The following is a 17459-nucleotide window of genomic DNA, read 5'->3' on the forward strand; positions in this document are numbered from 1 at the left end:
GAAAGGAAAACAAACAATAGGACAGAAAGCAAAACAAACAACATGAGAGAAAGCAAAACGAATACAAGACAAAACAAAACGCGAACACCAGGGATGACAAACAGGAGAGAAATGAGACGAAGAAGAAGGTTTCACACGAAAGAAGAGAAAGCAAATAGATAAGAGAAAGCACAAAATAAAAAAAAGATTAAAAAAACACGAAAGGACCAAGAAGAAACAAAGGAATTGGAGGAGGAGGAGGAGGAGGAGGAGATAGAGGAGGAGGAGGAGATGGAGGAGGAGGAGGATAGGGAGGGAGTGAAGAATGTCCAGTCCACTATCCAGCCTTTGTGTGTGAGGTTGGTAGTGTTGTTGATAGTGCAGTGGACGGGGGATAGACTCTCCGCTCCTATCCTCAGCAGCTCCTCGAGGAGTCGCTGTGGGTAGGTGTTTTACTCCCTCAGAACGCTCCTCTGAGACGTGTCCGTGGATTACAAGTGTGTGTGTCAGTTCATCTGGTGTCCGTTGAAGACAAGTGTGTGTCCATTCATCTGGTGTCCGTTTAAGACAAGTGTGTGTCCGTTCATCTGGTGTCCGTTTAAGACAAGTGTGTGTCCGTTCATCTGGTGTCCGTTTAAGACAAGTGTGTGTCCGTTCATCTGGTGTCCGTTTAAAACAAGTGTGTGTCCGTTCATCTGCGTCTCTCAAAAATGTTTTTCAGAATGGCTGCGTTGAAAAGTATAGGACTGTGTCCTTGATAGAAAGGAAAAAAGGAATCAAATCCAACGCAGTTGAGTGTACGAGCTGCGCTCAAAGAGAAAGATCATGTACACTGGAGTGTGTTGAGTGCATCGGAAGTGTGTGTGCGTTGAGTGTATCGGAAGTGTGTTGAAGATAAGAGACAATAGAGCCGAAACCTTCAGTCTCAGTATGCTAATCTGTTCGTACTTGGTGATGTGGAAATTGAGAGGAATTCTCAAGGCGAGAGATCTCGGGTGTAGTGTGGTGTGTCTGACACGTGGCCCAGTGGTCTGACACGTGGCCCAGTGGTCTGACACGTGGCCCAGTGGTCTGACACGTGGCCCAGTGGTCTGACACGTGGCCCAGTGGTCTGACACGTGGCCCACTGGTCTGACACGCGACTCACCGACTGACATGCCGGTGCAGCTGACTCACGGCTGGCTATCCCAATATTAAAAGTCACTCAGGAAATAACAGAGTAATCCGAGGGACGGCGCCACAGCATCTCTGTGCTGGACCAGCGGTGTGTGGCCCTAGACACACACACACACACACACACACACGTACGCACAGGCTGTTGCTTGGAGCGGCCCGCAGGGCCCACATATCCACCACAGCCCGGTTGGTCCGGCACTTCTTGCAAGAACTTGTATAATTGTTTCTTGAAGAAATCCACCTTTGTTCCGGCAATATTTCTAATACTTGCTAGGAGGTGTATTGAACCACCGTGGACCTCTGATATTCATACGGTGTTCTCTGATTGTGCCTGTGGCACCTCTACTCTTCACTGGTAAGCTGATTGATTGTAAAATGTGGCGTCGTGTGTGATTTCTGGTTTTCGCTGAGGTGATCCCGTGTTGGGTTGTACTTGGGACGAATGAAGGAGTCAAACTAGGGTCTAAATTGTTTATGTAAATCAACTCTTGTCTCACGGGGGCGTCTGAGACTGCCTCACCACTCACGATACATGTCTAGGTTTGCATATTTGATGAGACAAAGATCATCTCTCTCTCTCTCTCTCTCTCTCTCTCTCTCTCTCTCTCTCTGGGAAAGTGTAGGGGGTCGAGAGATGGTAGAGGGACGTGGATAAGAAGTGAGAGGTCTTAGGTGAAGTGTTGAGTGAGGGGGAAGAGGAAGTGAGAGGCCCTTGGGGGAGTGTTTGAGGAGCCAAGGGGGAGAGGACTTGGAGGACTCGGAGGTATAGTGCCTTGGAGGTTTACTCGAGAGGTCTCAACACCTTCCATTATTATTATCGCCGGGGCTTGGAGGTGTCGTCGACGTCTTCAGAACTGAGATCAGGGGTTGGAGGTGTCGTCGACGCCTCCAGAACTGAGATCAGGGGTTGGAGGTGTCGTCGACGCCTCCAGAACCAAGATCAGGGGTTGGAGGTGTCGTCGACACCTCCAGCACTCAGAATGTAGGTGCCGCTCAGAAGCTGGTCGTATCAATATAATTTGGCAGGTGTGTGGCTAGGGCGGGCCTCGGATGTAACAGCGCGGCGCTCCGGCGTGTCGAACTGCTACCGGCAAGTATCGGCTGACTTCCTGTACTGAAGACGATGATGATCTTACATGCTAATGTAGGTTGTAGTGCCTCCCTGTATGCTCAGGCGACGGGCTGCTTACAGATCAAAATGTTAATGTGGAATGCAAATGAAGGTGTTAATTCTTGAGGCTAATCATATTTTGAGGAGGTCTGATAAGTTGTATTGACTCTTAATAACGCGACAGGATCATTGGTTTCGTCACTGTGGCGTTAGTTAGTGTTTCAGGCAGGTGTGTTAGGGCAGGTGGGTCGAGGCAGGTGTGTTAGGGCAGGTGGGTCGAGGCAGGTGTGTTAGGGCAGGTGGGTCGAGGCAGGTGTGTTAGGGCAGGTGGTCGAGGCAGGTGTGTTAGGGCAGGTGGGTCGAGGCAGGTGTGTTAGGGCAGGTGGGTCGAGGCAGGTGTGTTAGGGCAGGTGGGTCGAGGCAGGTGTGTTAGGGCAGGTGGGTCGAGGCAGGTGTGTTAGGGCAGGTGGGTCGAGACAGGTGTGTTAGGGCAGGTGGGTCGAGGCAGGTGTGTTAGGGCAGGTGGGTCGAGGCAGGTGTGTTAGGGCAGGTGGGTCGAGGCAGGTGTGTTAGGGCAGGTGGGTCGAGGCAGGTGTGTTAGGGCAGATGGGTCGAGGCAGGTGTGATGCCAGTCACCGTTCAAGAGGAGGGAGCTTCCGTGTTATGCTACAGCGTCGTGTATTTAGCAATTTAATATCAAGTATTCAAGTAACCATTTCCGAAACCTGTACATCTTTCCTCTCATGGTAACTTAGAAGTTGTTAAAGAATTTATGAGCTCCGAGGCGCTACGAGGTTGCCTAACAATAATATTTTTGGGGTTGTGAAGTCCCACAACTCGTAAATTGTTTAACAGATACAAAGCCGCCACGATCGAGAAAAGATGTAGAGGTTTCGTAAGATGCCGCGTAAATAGCTTGATAAATCCTGCCTTTGGAGGCTAAAAGTGAATCCGTGATAGGTAAAGATGATATCGAGGTACAGGTGAAGGGACAGGCTGTAGAAATGCTGACTGTAGTGAGAGTTATGATGTCTGTCGGGCTGTCCGCCTTGCTGACACGGTGTGTACTCACCTAGTTGTGCTTGCGGGGGGGGGGGAGTGAGCTTCGGCTCTTTGGTGTGTGTGTGTGTGTGTGTGTGTGTGTGTGTGTGTGTGTGTGTGTGTGTGTGTGTGTGTGTGTGTGTGTGTGTGTGTGTGTGTGTGTGTGTGTGTTTGGCAGCTTTCTCTCTTGCCAGGGAGCTGCGAGTGTGTGTTAGGCTCTTCACATGTATATCCCACATACACGGGTGGTGGAGGTGAGGGTGTGTATAGTGACGTGTGTACAACTGTGTACAGTGACGTGTGGTTGATGGTGTGTGGTGATCAGTTGACGTTCGTCACGGTGTCTGGCCTTGTCCCTTCTGCAGGCCTCTTACTCGACATGTTTTTGTGAGCCGAGCACGTTCGAGCCCCTGGCGTGGGAGGCCCCGGGTGTAGGCAGCTCAGTATGGGCGGAGGACCATGTGGTCTTCATGGTCGCTTAACATGTGACCGTCACTTGGGCGGGGACCGGGCCGCGGGGATGTTGAGCCCCGAAAACATCTCAAGGTAACCTCAAGGTATAACGGGTAAAATCTAATTGTCAGTTACTACACGAACCTTGTATACCACGTATGTAAGACCAATTCTGGAGTATGCAGCACCAGCATGGAGCTCGTACCTTGTCAAGCACAAGACGAAGCTAGAAAAAGTTCAGAGGTATGCCACTAGTCTATTCCCAGAACTAAGAGGCATGAGCTACGAGGAAAGGCTCCGTGAGATGTACTTCACGACACTGGAAGACAGCAGAGTAAGGGGAAACATGATCACTACCTACAAAGTTCTCAGAAGAATTGACAGGGTAGATAAGGATAAACTGTTTAACACTGGTGGGACACGAATAAGGGGACACAGTTGGAAACTGAGTACCCACATGAGCCACAGGAGCGTTAGAAAGAACTTTTTCAGTGTCAGAGTAGTTACCAGGTGGAATGCATTAGGAAGTGATGTGGTGGAGGCTGACTCCATACACAGTTTCAAATGTAGATATGATAGAGCCCAGTAGGCTCAGGAACCTGTACACCAGTTGATTGACAGTTGAGAGGCGGGACCAAAGAGCCAGAGTTCAACCCCCGCAAGCACAACTAGGTGAGTATACACACACACACACACACACACACACACACACACACACACACACACACACACACACACACACACACACACACACACACACACACACTCACACTCACACATACACACACATACACACACATACACACACACACACACACACACACACACACACACACACACACACACACACACACACACACACACACACACACACACACAACGGGTGTCCTTCATTCATGCAGCTCTATATATAGCTGATCCAAGCTGTATGATATCGCTTCTGCTATCCCTGGACTGAAGCACCCCACAGCCCAGTCTTGCCCCTCACTGAAGCACCTCACAGCCCAGTCTTGCCCCTCACTGAAGCCCCTCAAAGCCCAGTCTTGCCCCCCTCACTGAAGCCCCTCAAAGCCCAGTCTTGCCCCTCACTGAAGCATTTCACGGGCCAGTCTTGCCCCTCACTGAAGCCCCTCAAAGCCCAGTCTTGCCCCCCCTCACTGAAGCCCCTCAAAGCCCAGTCTTGCCCCTCACTGAAGCACCTCACGGGCCAGTCTTGCCCCTCACTGAAGCCCCTCACAGCCCAGTCTTGCCCCTCACTGAAGCACCTCACAGGCCAGTCTTGCCCCTCACTGAAGCACATCTGGTGTCCGGACACGACCAGCTGTCGTTGTATGGCTACAGGGGCGCGTCAAGGTAATATGACAACAGAAGCAATAGAATTCATCACAATTGGGGATAATGGGATGTGATGAGCGTCCGCCGCCATGATGGCTCGTCCTGGGGGGGGGGTACCTTCCACCAGCTGTGTTGTGCTGGGGTTGTTGGGGTTGTGTTGGGTTGAGGTGAGGTGAGGTGGAGTGAACCGTTGTGTTTGGTTGCTGGGGTTGAGGTGCCTTTTGGATGCGGCTGAAAGGTGTGAAAATACGCACCAAAACACTCCTCTTGGCACTCATAGGGGGGCCTGACGGGTGAGTGGACAGCGCTCGGGATTCGTAGGTCTAGGGTCCGGGGGATCGATCCCCGGCGACGGCGGAAACAAACGGGCAGAGTTTCTTGAATCAGTTGATTGATTGACAGCTGAGAGGTTGGCCCAAAGAGCCAGAGCTCAATCTTGTGACTTTTGTGCCTTACCTTGAGGTTACTCTGATGTGGTTGCGCGGATCAGTGCACATGGGGTCCGGTCTCTGGCCAGGGCTCCTGGTTGGGAGTCTGGAGAGTCCGGCCGCGGATTCTGTCATGTTAATTGCGTCAACGTTGAAGTGTATTAACATGACTTCATGTCCGTGTGCGTCTCCTAACAGCCTGATGGTTCATGTCTGTGTATGTAGACAACACACACAAAGGGAACGGATCTCTCTCTCTCTCTCTCTCTCTCTCTCTCTCTCTCTCTCTCTCTCTCTCTCTCTCTCTCTCTCTCTCTCTCTCCTTCAGTCCTATTGGGCCACAGAGCTCTGTGCCCTCCGGTTTGATCCCTCCTGTTGGGGTGTTGGTCAACGATGTGTTCCTAACCAAAACATAACTTGTTGTATTTTTCTACTAATGACCTCGTTGTTATAATTGTTGGCTAATTGCTAATGATATGTGCCAATAGGGCGATTACGTTGCTCTATGGCCCTGAATCACAGGCACTAAAATGACACTTCTCCCGCAAGTGGGGATCAGAAACCTGTCAATCTTTATCATAAGTTGTTTTGAAGAAATATTTCGTTAGCATCCTATTCCACTTTTGACTTGTCGAGACGACAATGGTCGTTGTTGCGGCACGACGACTGTAACGACCTTTAACACACACACACACACACACACACACACACACACACACACACACACACACACACACACACACACACACACACACACACACACACACACATACACACACACACACACACACACATGCTATTGGGGTTCTCGAACTAGACTGAGTACGACCCCTTGTCTTAACTCTCACACGACTGGCGTGGATAATGCAGTACTGTGCTCAACACACAAATCCACGTTGCTTCCCAGGCACCATCTGACTGGTTACTACAGCCGAGCAGAAAGGGATTCGTCGACACAGTTCCTCACATGGACAACCGTCGCGGCAGCAATACCGGTCGTCCGGCAGAACACTGGGCTTCCTGTCCAGCTTGCTCAATAAACCTGTTACTGGCGACCAGGGGCACACAGGAGTGCGGCCTCGGGGAACTGCTATCTTAAAATGATATTCCTTCTGCTGAGAACTTGAACGGTGTCAATGACAAGGTTTCAGATTGACGAAGGCTCAGATTGACATGGCGCCCAGAGATCTTTCTGTTTTACAGAGACCTCTGACCTGTAAAACAGAGTTTTACAAGTCTCTGTTTTACAAGAGGTCTCTGTTTTACAGAGACCTCTGAGGTCTCTGTTTTACAAGCCGAAATAATTCCCCAAGATACATCGAGACCTGGCAGAAGGTGCAAAATAAACTCATTGAAGAGCAGAGGTAAAATAGACACCCTTAGAGTCAGTTCTATAAAGACATGTTGAGTATAAGATACATTACTTGCAAGCCTCAAGCTGAGCTCAAGAGGGAACTAGATAAACACCCCCTAAGGTTACCACATCAACTGGGCTGTGATGACTACATTGAGATTCACAAGCAACCTGATTGATCAAACGGTCAATCAGGAGCCATGGTCAGGGAATCAGGTTTACCACACAGTAAACCATCACTAAGACGTTCTACTCGGTAAAGTGAAGATACTCTTCCGCAATGATCCACCAGCGTCATTAAAACAGCGGTCGTCTTAGCCACAAGAATTTGAAGACGGTGCGGAGTACAACCAAACTCTCACAAGTCGAGCCTGGCCTCGGGCCGGGCTTGGGGAGTAGAAGAACTCCCAGAACCCCATCAACCAGGTATCAACCAGGTATCAACCAGGTTAACCCTTGGGCCAGTTGTCTGGAAGGCTCCTCAAGCCAGCCATCTTGACGGCTCCTCATGTCCACTCACAGGTCTTTTTCTCTGGTCGTTATAGAGAGGTAGTTTCCCTTTGTGGTGTACCGCCCTTTTGGTCTCCTGGCTCGTGTTCCCATTTCCATCACCATACACTTGCTGGTGTTGAACTCCAGTAGCCATTTCTTGGACCATCTCAGCAGATTCTTTTAAGTCATCTTAGAGAATCTTTCAAGCAACTCTTCTCATTAGTTTTGCATCGACATACAAGACTCAGTTACTGCAGTCAAGTTATTTACATAAATGAGAATAGTATAGGTCCCAGCACCAATCGTGCGTGCGTGCGTGTGTGCGCGCACGGCGCACTTGTGCGAGAAAGCGTGCATACATGTTTCTGATAGTGAGAGTGTTGTCTCCAGAGCCACGCTTGTTGAGGCGGACAGTGTGAGTGGTTCCCACCGGGGTCAGGGTGTACTAGCACCGGTGGTCAATTCAGTAGTCAGTGAACTAGCGGGTGTCTTTGAGAAAGAACCTTACCTTGCGGTTACCTTGAGGTCACCTTGCGGTTATCTTGCGATAATTCCGGGGCTTAGCGTCCCCACGGCCCGGTCCTCGACCAGGCCTCTTCGTTGCTGGACTGGTCAACCAGGCTCTTGGACGCGGCTGCTCGCAGCCTGACGCATGAATCACAGCCTGGTTGATCACCAAGAATCTCCCAATATCATTTTAATTTGGTGTGGGGTAGTCAGCCCGTCCTTATAAACAATGCCCAAATGGTCGCAACCCGTCCTCAGTCTATGTCCATTCCATCCAGCGGTCGACCCCAAAAACGCCTTCTATAAAGTGAATAGTACCAAATTCTAGAATCTATCCATTACGTCAATATATATATATATATATATATATATATATATATATATATATATATATATATATATATATATATATATATATATATATATATATAATATGTATGATGGTGCACATAGCTACAGAAAATAGTATCTAAACAGGAAGATGGGTTGGGAGGTGAGTGTGTGTGGGAGGGGGGGGGGAGGACGGGGTTGTGTACTACTCACCTATTTGTGCTTGCGGGGGTTTAGCTCTGGCTCTTTGGTCCCGCCTCTCAACTGTCAATCAACTGGTGATGTGAATGTGTGTGTGTGTGTGTGGTGGGGGGGCAAAGGCCTGGGGTTGTGTGTGTGTGTGGGGAGGAGGGGGGGGGGTGTAGACCAGGGGGGTGGGAGGGGGAAGACACCCAGCAGCGTGTACTGGTGGGTGTGTGTAGTGCCACAGGCGCTGCCCGCCCCCTGAGTCAGTGCGTGTTGCACAACCGTGTTCATTATGTACTACTGTTGCACACACTGTTGCACACTTAGCAAGCCACCGTTTGTGTCATTGATAAATAACTCGGGAAGAACATTTACAATAGTGAAGGCAAATAAATTATAATGAGTAAGCTAATCTGTGGGTGTGGGTGTGTGCGTGTGTGCGTGTGTGTGTGTGTGCGTGTGTGTGTGTGTGTGTGTGTGTGCGTGTGCGTGTGTGTGTGTGTGTGTGTGTGTGTGTTGGGGAGGAGGTTGTTAATTAAGCTAGTTTTGGCCGGTTAGGTACATACAGTATTACATATTTTGTACATAAATAATAACAAGGAAATTCCTTGCTGTGTGTTCACCCTCCCAGTGCTTGTTGTGACTCATTTGAACTATTACACTGAACTACTGAACGGCAGTTATAAGATAATTAGGCACTAACATTTATTCCCACAAATATTAGTCTCTAACACCTTCGCTTTCATTCACCAAAGTATTTCCTGCATTGTATAATGGTACTTACCTACCAGTGACTAGGGAGAAGTAAGGTCCAACTAGAGGTGTTCGGCAACATTCAGCCTACGAGTATTTTGCTACCGGATTATGGCCTCGTTATTGGCCTCGACCAGCAGATATGGAGCTCTGCTTCGTGATGAACCGTCACGCTCTGCGGTATGTCGGCCTCGACCCGGCCGAGGCTGGGAACTAGGCCCACAGGTAGGAGGGAGAACAGGTGCGGTAATGGTGTGTGAGAGAGGCAGGCAGGCAGGCAGGCCGGTGGGGACTGAGGCTTCAAGGACTCGCCCAGCTCAGGCACGAACTTCCTGCCTCTAGTCAACCTTTATCCTGCATACACACACAGTTCTTCCCCGGGCACCTCCTGAGGAGGAGGTCCCCGCTCCACACTCTCCTCCTCCGCGCTTCGCTGCTTCATTTGTATGTCAGACGCCGGGAACCACGCGAAGGATAACGAGAAGCAAAAGTTGACGGGCGTGCAGCGCACTCCGCTAAGGGAGCAGGAAAGTGGTGTAGCACAGCGGTGGCCAGGGAATAAGTTTGTGTTTGTGTCACGAGGAATGATGACCAGGCAGACCAAAATCAGGCCAAGTAGTGAAGGTGGAATGTGGTTGAATACCAGCACCCACTGCTAACTGCGGTTACCACATGTGTGCGGAAAATAACTCGCGAAGCACGTGTGTGTGTGGTGGAAATATCGCCACACAGTTAATAATAATAATATTTTATTTACAAGAAGGTACAATGGATTACTGAGATTACATTACTCATTATTCTTACATTCTTGCAAAGCCACTAACAGGCACAGCGTGTTCATGGATACTAATAGTCTATCAAGAGACAACAGCGATGGAATTCTGTTTACCTTAAGGCAAGGGAAATAGGCAAGAGGGTAATAGGGCAGTGTAGTAGTGAGAGCCGCTGGGGTGTTCGGGTGAGAGGGGGTTCCAGTGACGCAACACTCCCCATGGCAAGAACTTCAGTCAACACCTTCATTCTCTGGTGATGTTTGTACCAAGAGGACGCGGGTAGTGCGTGGGTGACGCCGTCAGTGTGCGTTGAACAGTGTGGCGGGGACGGCCAGTGCTCGGGTGCGTGAGTGTGGGGTTCGAGTACCGGTGTCACAGGCTCAGACGAACTTTTACACTAGTCTGCCCTAAGTGCGGCAGGTTAGTTATACATTTATTAGGTAGTATCTGTGAACCGGAGAAGTGTTTCATGCGCAGTGTAACGGCGCAGGCCCGAACTATGACGCGTGTTGTTCAAAAGTTACAGTAGATTGCAATATTCTGTTCACCGTTTTTGTTTATCGAATAAAATGACATGAGATATCGCTCAGTGAAGTGATAATACAAGTGATAATATGTCTATAAGCGTACAGTTGACGTGATAAGTGATATGATAATCGACTTGAGAATGACATTCTCATTCGACTTGAGAATGGTCCAGGACGGACCGAAACGTCGTCGTCCCTTGGTCCAGGACGGACCGAAACGTCGTCGTCCCTTCACCTTCTAGTGTGTGGTCTGGTCAACATAATTTAGCCACGTTATTGTGACTCATCGCCTGCAAGTGATATGACAGTTTACTGATTAATAAAGTTGGAAGTGGCAGTGCACTAAATTAAGTTAATTGAAGGGAAGAACGTTGTAAGCGCAGTGGAGATGGTCAGAATGACAGTGTTGAGGACACCGTCAAACTCGCTAGTGTTAAATCAAATACAGTTGTGACAGAGCTCCGGGCTCACACACGCGGGGACCAGGATTCGAGTCTCCTAGAACCCCAGATGAATGGGAGATCTATAGTGCTAAGGTCTGGCTAAAACGTAAGCTTAAGTGAGGGTAAGTTAGCAAGCTTACTGAGACAGCAGCACACTGACCCCACACCTGTATGGCTCTCAGTGCCCCAATATTTAAGGACCCGAATTGGTGGTAGTTGTGTATTGCCAGGTGGCATTACCACACCTGTGTTGATGTGTACCACCTGCCTCGTGCAGGTGTTGACAGTGGGGGGGGGGGCAACACACCTGCTCTCGGGTGTGTTGAGGAGGCGGTAGGTGCCTGAGCTTCTGGGTATAATGTCGTCTGACAATTTCCTAGAGGTTGATGTCTTCAATGAGACAGGTATGTGTGTGTGTGTGCGTGTGTGTGTGCGTGCGTGTGCGTGTGTGTGGAATGTTGATCACCAGGCAGGTGTGACGTAGGCAGGTGTGAGGCAAGATGCTTATACCTGACCGTTGTGGTAATGGGCCAGCTGGGACGCCTCGCCTCCCGGTGTGTGTGTGTGTTTGCTCTTGCAACTGATTGATTGATTGATGAAGAATAAGCTACCCAAGAGGTGGCACGGGCATGAGTAACCCGTTAGTTTGCTACCGAGTTGTAAACTCAATTTATCGTGTGTAATATAATGGAGGAGGTTTGTTGGGGGGGAGGAGTTAGTGTGCTTACCTAGTTGAGTTTGCAGGGTTGAGCATCTGCTCTTAAGCCCCGCCTATTGACCATTAGTTCAATGCATTGAATCATTCCATTAGTTTTTCTTATATTGTTGAGAATCAAATTGGTTTTGACAACTTAGTCGTTTAGTCTATTTCTCTTGTTTGACATTTCTGTACCTCATCTGTGTTTCCAGTTTCCAATTATGTCCTCTCGTTTACTGCTAATTAATGTGAACATTGCTTCTATATCTGCTTTGTCAATCCCACATTGTATCTTGTATGTCGTTATCATGTCTGCCCTATTCCTTTTTTTCCCTCTGGTATAGTGAGGTCCAGATCTCTCGGCCTTGCTTCATAAATCTGAAACGAATCTTGCTCCAAGTTTTTGGTCTTCTGGTTGTGTTGTGTGATGCTTTAGGTTGGGGTTCCACGCCGGGGCTGCATACTCAATAATAGGTCTGACACAGGATATATTCAGCGCTCGGAAGGAATCTTTGTGCAGGTTGCTGAAGGATGTCCAGACATGGCATGTGCTGCCATCGATATTCTGGTGGGTGCGCGTGTGCATGCGCGCCCAGCTCGTCCTCTCAAGTTGCTACGAGTAATATAATGAGGATGAGAAAAAGTATATACTAAATTGCAGAGTTCCGAGTAGCTGAATCTAATACAACAACAAAGGTTCCAGTAATTGTCTACTGTAAACTGGCAAGTGAACCTTTGCCCTGAACAGAGATTATTTTAAAGTTATAACTTTATTGTATTATAAATCGTTGGTTTAAAATATAACAGTACGTGCTGAAAACGTTTTCTTTGAAGAATTTGGTGTTCTGTAAACGGAAATCTTGGGTACACTGAAACAATTTTTGAATTCCATATATATCACATTATCATCAATAATACACCGTATTAACGTAACGAAACCTAACCTTAACAGACCTTTACCTAAAGTAACCTTAACCTAACCATGGATAAGTAGTAGATAATAGCAGTAATGATGTATCGTTTTCAATCCATTCTCTTGAGCAGATCTTCCTGAGGACAGGTTGCCTAACCTGATTGTCCTCCCGAATAGAAAACGAAATAGCCCATAAATTTAGCGAGTCGCCTCCCCTCTCCTTCCCCCACCCCCCTCTGTGCACGCATGCATTCACACACACACACACACACACACACACACACACACACACACACACACACACACACACACACACACACACACACACAGAAAGAGATGGAAAGGCGGGATCCAAGAGTCAATGCTCGATCCTGCAAGCACAAATAGGTGAGTACACACACACACACACACACACACACACACACACACACACACACACACACACACACACACACACGCTAACCTGTACTCTCAAATAGTACGCCGTATTTAACAGTCTGTTATGATGTACTATAGTACATCATATTTTGACGTTGGGGGGAGTTTTGACGTTAAAACAAGATGCTTTATTTGAGAGGACAGGATGGTGTGTGGATGTGTTTGTGTGAGTTTCCAGGCTTGTTTGTGTTGTGTGAGTTTGTGGAATGGTGTGTGAAAGGGGGGGGGGGAATTTTTGTTAGTGTGAGGGGAGTTAGCGTGAGTAATGTGTCAGAAGACAAATGTTGTGATTATTCACACCATAAGCGCTGACTGTTGTTCTTGTTGTTTGTTTGTTTTTGTTCCAGCTTTGTTTGTTTGTGTGTGTGTGTGTGTGTGTGTGTGTGTGTGTGTGTGTGTGTGTGTGTGTGTGTGTGTGTGTGTGTGTGTGTGTGTGTACTCACCTATTTGTGCTTGCAGGATCGAGCATTGACTCTTGGATCCCGCCTTTCCATTTCTTTCTGTGTGTGTGTGTGTGTGTGTGTGTGTGTGTGTGTGTGTGTGTGTGTGTGTGTGTGTGTACTCAGATAATTGTGCTTGTGGGGGTTGAGCTCTGTCTCTTTGGTCCCGCCTGTGTGTGTGTGTGTGAACGCCGGTCTCGCTTCATGCAGGTCGGCGTTCAATCCCCCGACCGTCTACAAGTGGTTGGACACCATTCCTTTCCCCCCCCCCCGTCCCATCCCAAATCCTTATCCTGACCCCTTCCCAATGCTATATAGTCGTAATGGCTTGGCGCTTTCCTCCCTAATAGATCCCTTCCCCCTACGGACAAATTGGCTCGTACCATTCTCAATAACTGCCATTAAACGCGTTATTTAATTAGTCTAAATAGTGACAGTAGACATTAGGTTCACATGTAAACAACTGACTTTCTCCAGCCTCGAGTTTACTTTCTCCAAGTGGGCGTTTGTGAGCGAGGAAGTTTACACGAACGTGTTGCAGTATCCGGATTTGTATTTGGGGTTCGTGGAGCTACTGTGTTCCGCAGATTGTGTCGCCTTGTGATATCGAAGGTTAAGATAACAGCAGACATTCCTTATCGTATCTAAGATACGCTTGATAACATTCGCCAGAAGGGGAGATTGTTTGAATGGTGGTGGTGTAGTTTGGTGTAGACTGTGATTTGTGTGGCATGTGTAGTGGTGGTGCTGGCCAGGGTGTAGTGGTGGTGCTGGCCAGGGTGTAGTGGTGGTACTGGCCAGGGTGTAGTGGTGGTGCTGGCCAGGGTGTAGTGGTGGTGGTGGCCAGGGTGTGGTGGTGGTGCTGGCCAGGGTGTAGTGGTGGTGGTGGCCAGGGTGTAGTGGTGGTGCTGGCCAGGGTGTAGTGGTGGTACTGGCCAGGGTGTAGTGGTGGTGCTGGCCAGGGTGTAGTGGTGGTGGTGGCCAGGGTGTGGTGGTGGTGCTGGCCAGGGTGTGGTGGTGGTGCTGGCCAGGGTGTAGTGGTGGTGCTGGCCAGGGTGTAGTGGTGGTGCTGGCCAGGGTGTAGTGGTGGTGCTGGCCAGGGTGTAGTGGTGGTGCTGGCCAGGGTGTAGTGGTGGTACTGGCCAGGGTGTAGTGGTGGTGCTGGCCAGGGTGTAGTGGTGGTACTGGCCAGGGTGTAGTGGTGGTGCTGGCCAGGGTGTAGTGGTGGTGGTGGCCAGGGTGTAGTGGTGGTGCTGGCCAGGGTGTGGTGGTGGTACTGGCCAGGGTGTAGTGGTGGTGCTGGCCAGGGTGTAGTGGTGGTGCTGGCCAGGGTGTAGTGGTGGTGCTGGCCAGGGTGTAGTGGTGGTACTGGCCAGGGTGTGGTGGTGGTGCTGGCCAGGGTGTAGTGGTGGTGCTGGCCAGGGTGTAGTGGTGGTGCTGGCCAGGGTGTGGTGGTGGTGCTGGCCAGGGTGTGGTGGTGGTGCTGGCCAGGGTGTGGTGGTGGTGCTGGCCAGGGTGTAGTGGTGGTGCTGGCCAGGGTGTAGTGGTGGTGCTGGCCAGGGTGTAGTGGTGGTGCTGGCCAGGGTGTAGTGGTGGTGCTGGGCAGGGTGTAGTGGTGGTGCTGGCCAGGGTGTTGTGGTGGTGGTACTGGCCAGGGTGTAGTGGTGGTGCTGGCCAGGGTGTTGTGGTGGTGGTACTGGCCAGGGTGTGGTGGTGGTGCTGGCCAGGGTGTGGTGGTGGTGCTGGCCAGGGTGTAGTGGAAGATAAAGTGGCAACTGCAGCAATTGAATTCAAGGACACAGACCAGGGATATCACTGATATAAACACGAACACTGCAAATTTTGAAAGAGAAGTTGAAAACATATCACTACCCTCAGCTCCTGGGCCTGACTCGTGGAATTCAATATTCATAAAGAAATGTAAAGTACCAGTAGCGCGAGCACTCAGCGTAATATAGAGAAAGAGCCTGGATACAGGGGAGATACCAGCTGCACTTAAATCTGCAGATATAGTTCCTCTGCACAAGGGAGGTAGTAAAGCTTTGGCAAAAAACTATAGACCAGTTGCACTGCCATCACACATAATAACATTTTTGAAAGAGTGATTAGGAATTAAATCTCCAGTTTTATGGAGAACAATGAACTTCACAACCCAGATTAACATGGATTTAGAGCGTGAAGATCCTGTCTTTTGTAATTACTCAACCACCATGAGGGAGCCGGTGGCTAAACGGACAGAACACTGGACGTGTGATCCTGTGGTCACGGGCTCGATCCCGGGCGCCGGCGAAAAACAATGGGCAGAGTTTCTTTCACCCTGATGCCCCTGTTACCTAGCAGTAAATAGGTACCTGGGAGTTAGTCAGCTGTCACGGGCTGCTTCCTGGGGGTGGAGGCCTGGTCGAGGACCGGGCCGCGGGGACACTAAGCCCCAAAATCATGTCAAAGTAACCGCAAGATACTGGAAGATAACTATACGTTGTTACAACTTTTATAACAACGTAGAGAACCTTTTGTTTCGTTGTTATGTGGTGTGTGGGATGGTGCGGTGGTCCTGGTTACCTGGTTGGTGGGGTTCTGGGAGTTCTTCTACTCCCCAAGAACCTATATGACTTGTGAGAGTTTGGTCCACCAGGCTGTTGCTTGGAGCGGCCCGCAAAGCGGTTTATATTCATAAACAAGAAGGCTATGACGGGTTTATTGGGGAGTTGGTCGAGTCTGACAAAGCTACTAACACAGTTGCCATACACTACAGTGTCTTCTTGTATGGTCACCTTGCCATGATTTCAGGGCTTAACTTCTCCGCGGCCCGGTCCTCAACCAGGCCTCCTGGTCGAGGTGTTCTTGGTTCAGAACTAACACCATCACCACTGGCGCCACAGAACCACTGGGAATGTGTGCGAGATCGGATCAGATTCTACAGTTAATAGACAACATGAAGACGGTTTGAATACCTTTGTCCATGTCATCCCTGGTTGGCAGTACTGCCTGGAACATAACCAAGTTACCCGTGTATAGAGCTGTCTCGTTTTCTAATATGTGATTTGGTCGAGCCTTTATTAAGAGGAGCGATGTATGGGGATATTGGACGTGTTGATTCTTAGTTTGTTGGTGGAGGTGTAGGGTGCAGGCGGTGATGTAGGGTGCAGGTGGTGGTGTAGGGTGCAGGCGGTGATGTAGGGTGCAGGTGGTGGGGCTCTGTGCACGTTATTAAAGGTCAAACGTGCTTACTGTTGTGTAATGGTGCCGTCAGTATCTATACAGGAGGTGGTGGTATTCAGAAGATGAGTGGAGTGCTCTGCTGTACGCGTGATGTCTGCTGCTGCTGCTGCTGCTCCCCCCAATGAGTGGGGGTTACTGTTGTGTCTGCTGGAGCCTCCTGCTAGCTCTTGGCTCCCATATTTCTAACCCTCGGAAGCCTAGTTTACGGACTCTCGGTTCCTCTTGCATATTTGCTATGTAATTATCTCTCTCTCTCTCTCTCTCTCTCTCTCTCTCTCTCTCTCTCTCTCTCTCTCTCTCTCTCTCTCTCTCTCTCTCTCTCTCTCTCTCTCTCTCTCTCTCTCTCACGATACACACACACACACACACACACACACACACACACACACACACACACACACACACACACACACACACACACACACACACACACACACTGTGTGGTCCAAGAGCTAATAGCTCAATTCTACAGACACAAATAGTAAATACACACTTATCTATATTAAAGAGTGTGTGTCCAGGGCTGCAGGCCAGATGCTTGAGGCTAGCCTCACCCAACTTTGCAGGGTGACGGATACAAAATGGACACAAGTCGGTCGGGGTGGGCGTATCATGCTCTCTTACCTTCCCTACCCCATGGGATTTTCCTGAAATGAGATCGCGTATGTGTTTTCCCATAAAGTGGTGAGGTTATTCCTGCCGTTTACCCGCGCATATGCGTGATTTAAGCGAAAACGATAAACTGGATTCATTCAGTTTGCAGTAACGAAGATAGTAAGGAAGATGGTTAGAGTGATGGAGATAGTATGTGGTATAGGTGAAAGGTGAGGGAAGGGGGAGGGGGAAGATGGGTAACGAGGG

The 17459-nt window shown here is 49.5% G+C and overlaps 1 protein-coding gene across 3 annotated transcripts in view; it reads left to right on the top strand.

Annotated features, from left to right (window-relative positions):
• The first annotated feature begins 342 nt into the window (after positions 1 to 342).
• PDZ-GEF (PDZ domain-containing guanine nucleotide exchange factor) overlaps positions 343 to 17459 on the top strand; it is a 291343-nt gene continuing 274226 nt past the window's right edge. Inside the window, exon 1 of one of the 3 annotated variants that reach the window (XM_069325829.1) lies at positions 343 to 422. The gene's annotated coding sequence lies outside the window, so the exon portion shown is untranslated. Of the gene's footprint in view, positions 423 to 10168; positions 10339 to 17459 lie in introns of those variants that run through there. The other 2 variants (XM_069325828.1, XM_069325827.1) reach the window with 2 other exon arrangements.

The sequence above is a fragment of the Procambarus clarkii genome, chromosome 17, assembly GCF_040958095.1.
Source record: "Procambarus clarkii isolate CNS0578487 chromosome 17, FALCON_Pclarkii_2.0, whole genome shotgun sequence".
Taxonomy (NCBI): Eukaryota; Metazoa; Arthropoda; class Malacostraca; order Decapoda; family Cambaridae; genus Procambarus; species Procambarus clarkii.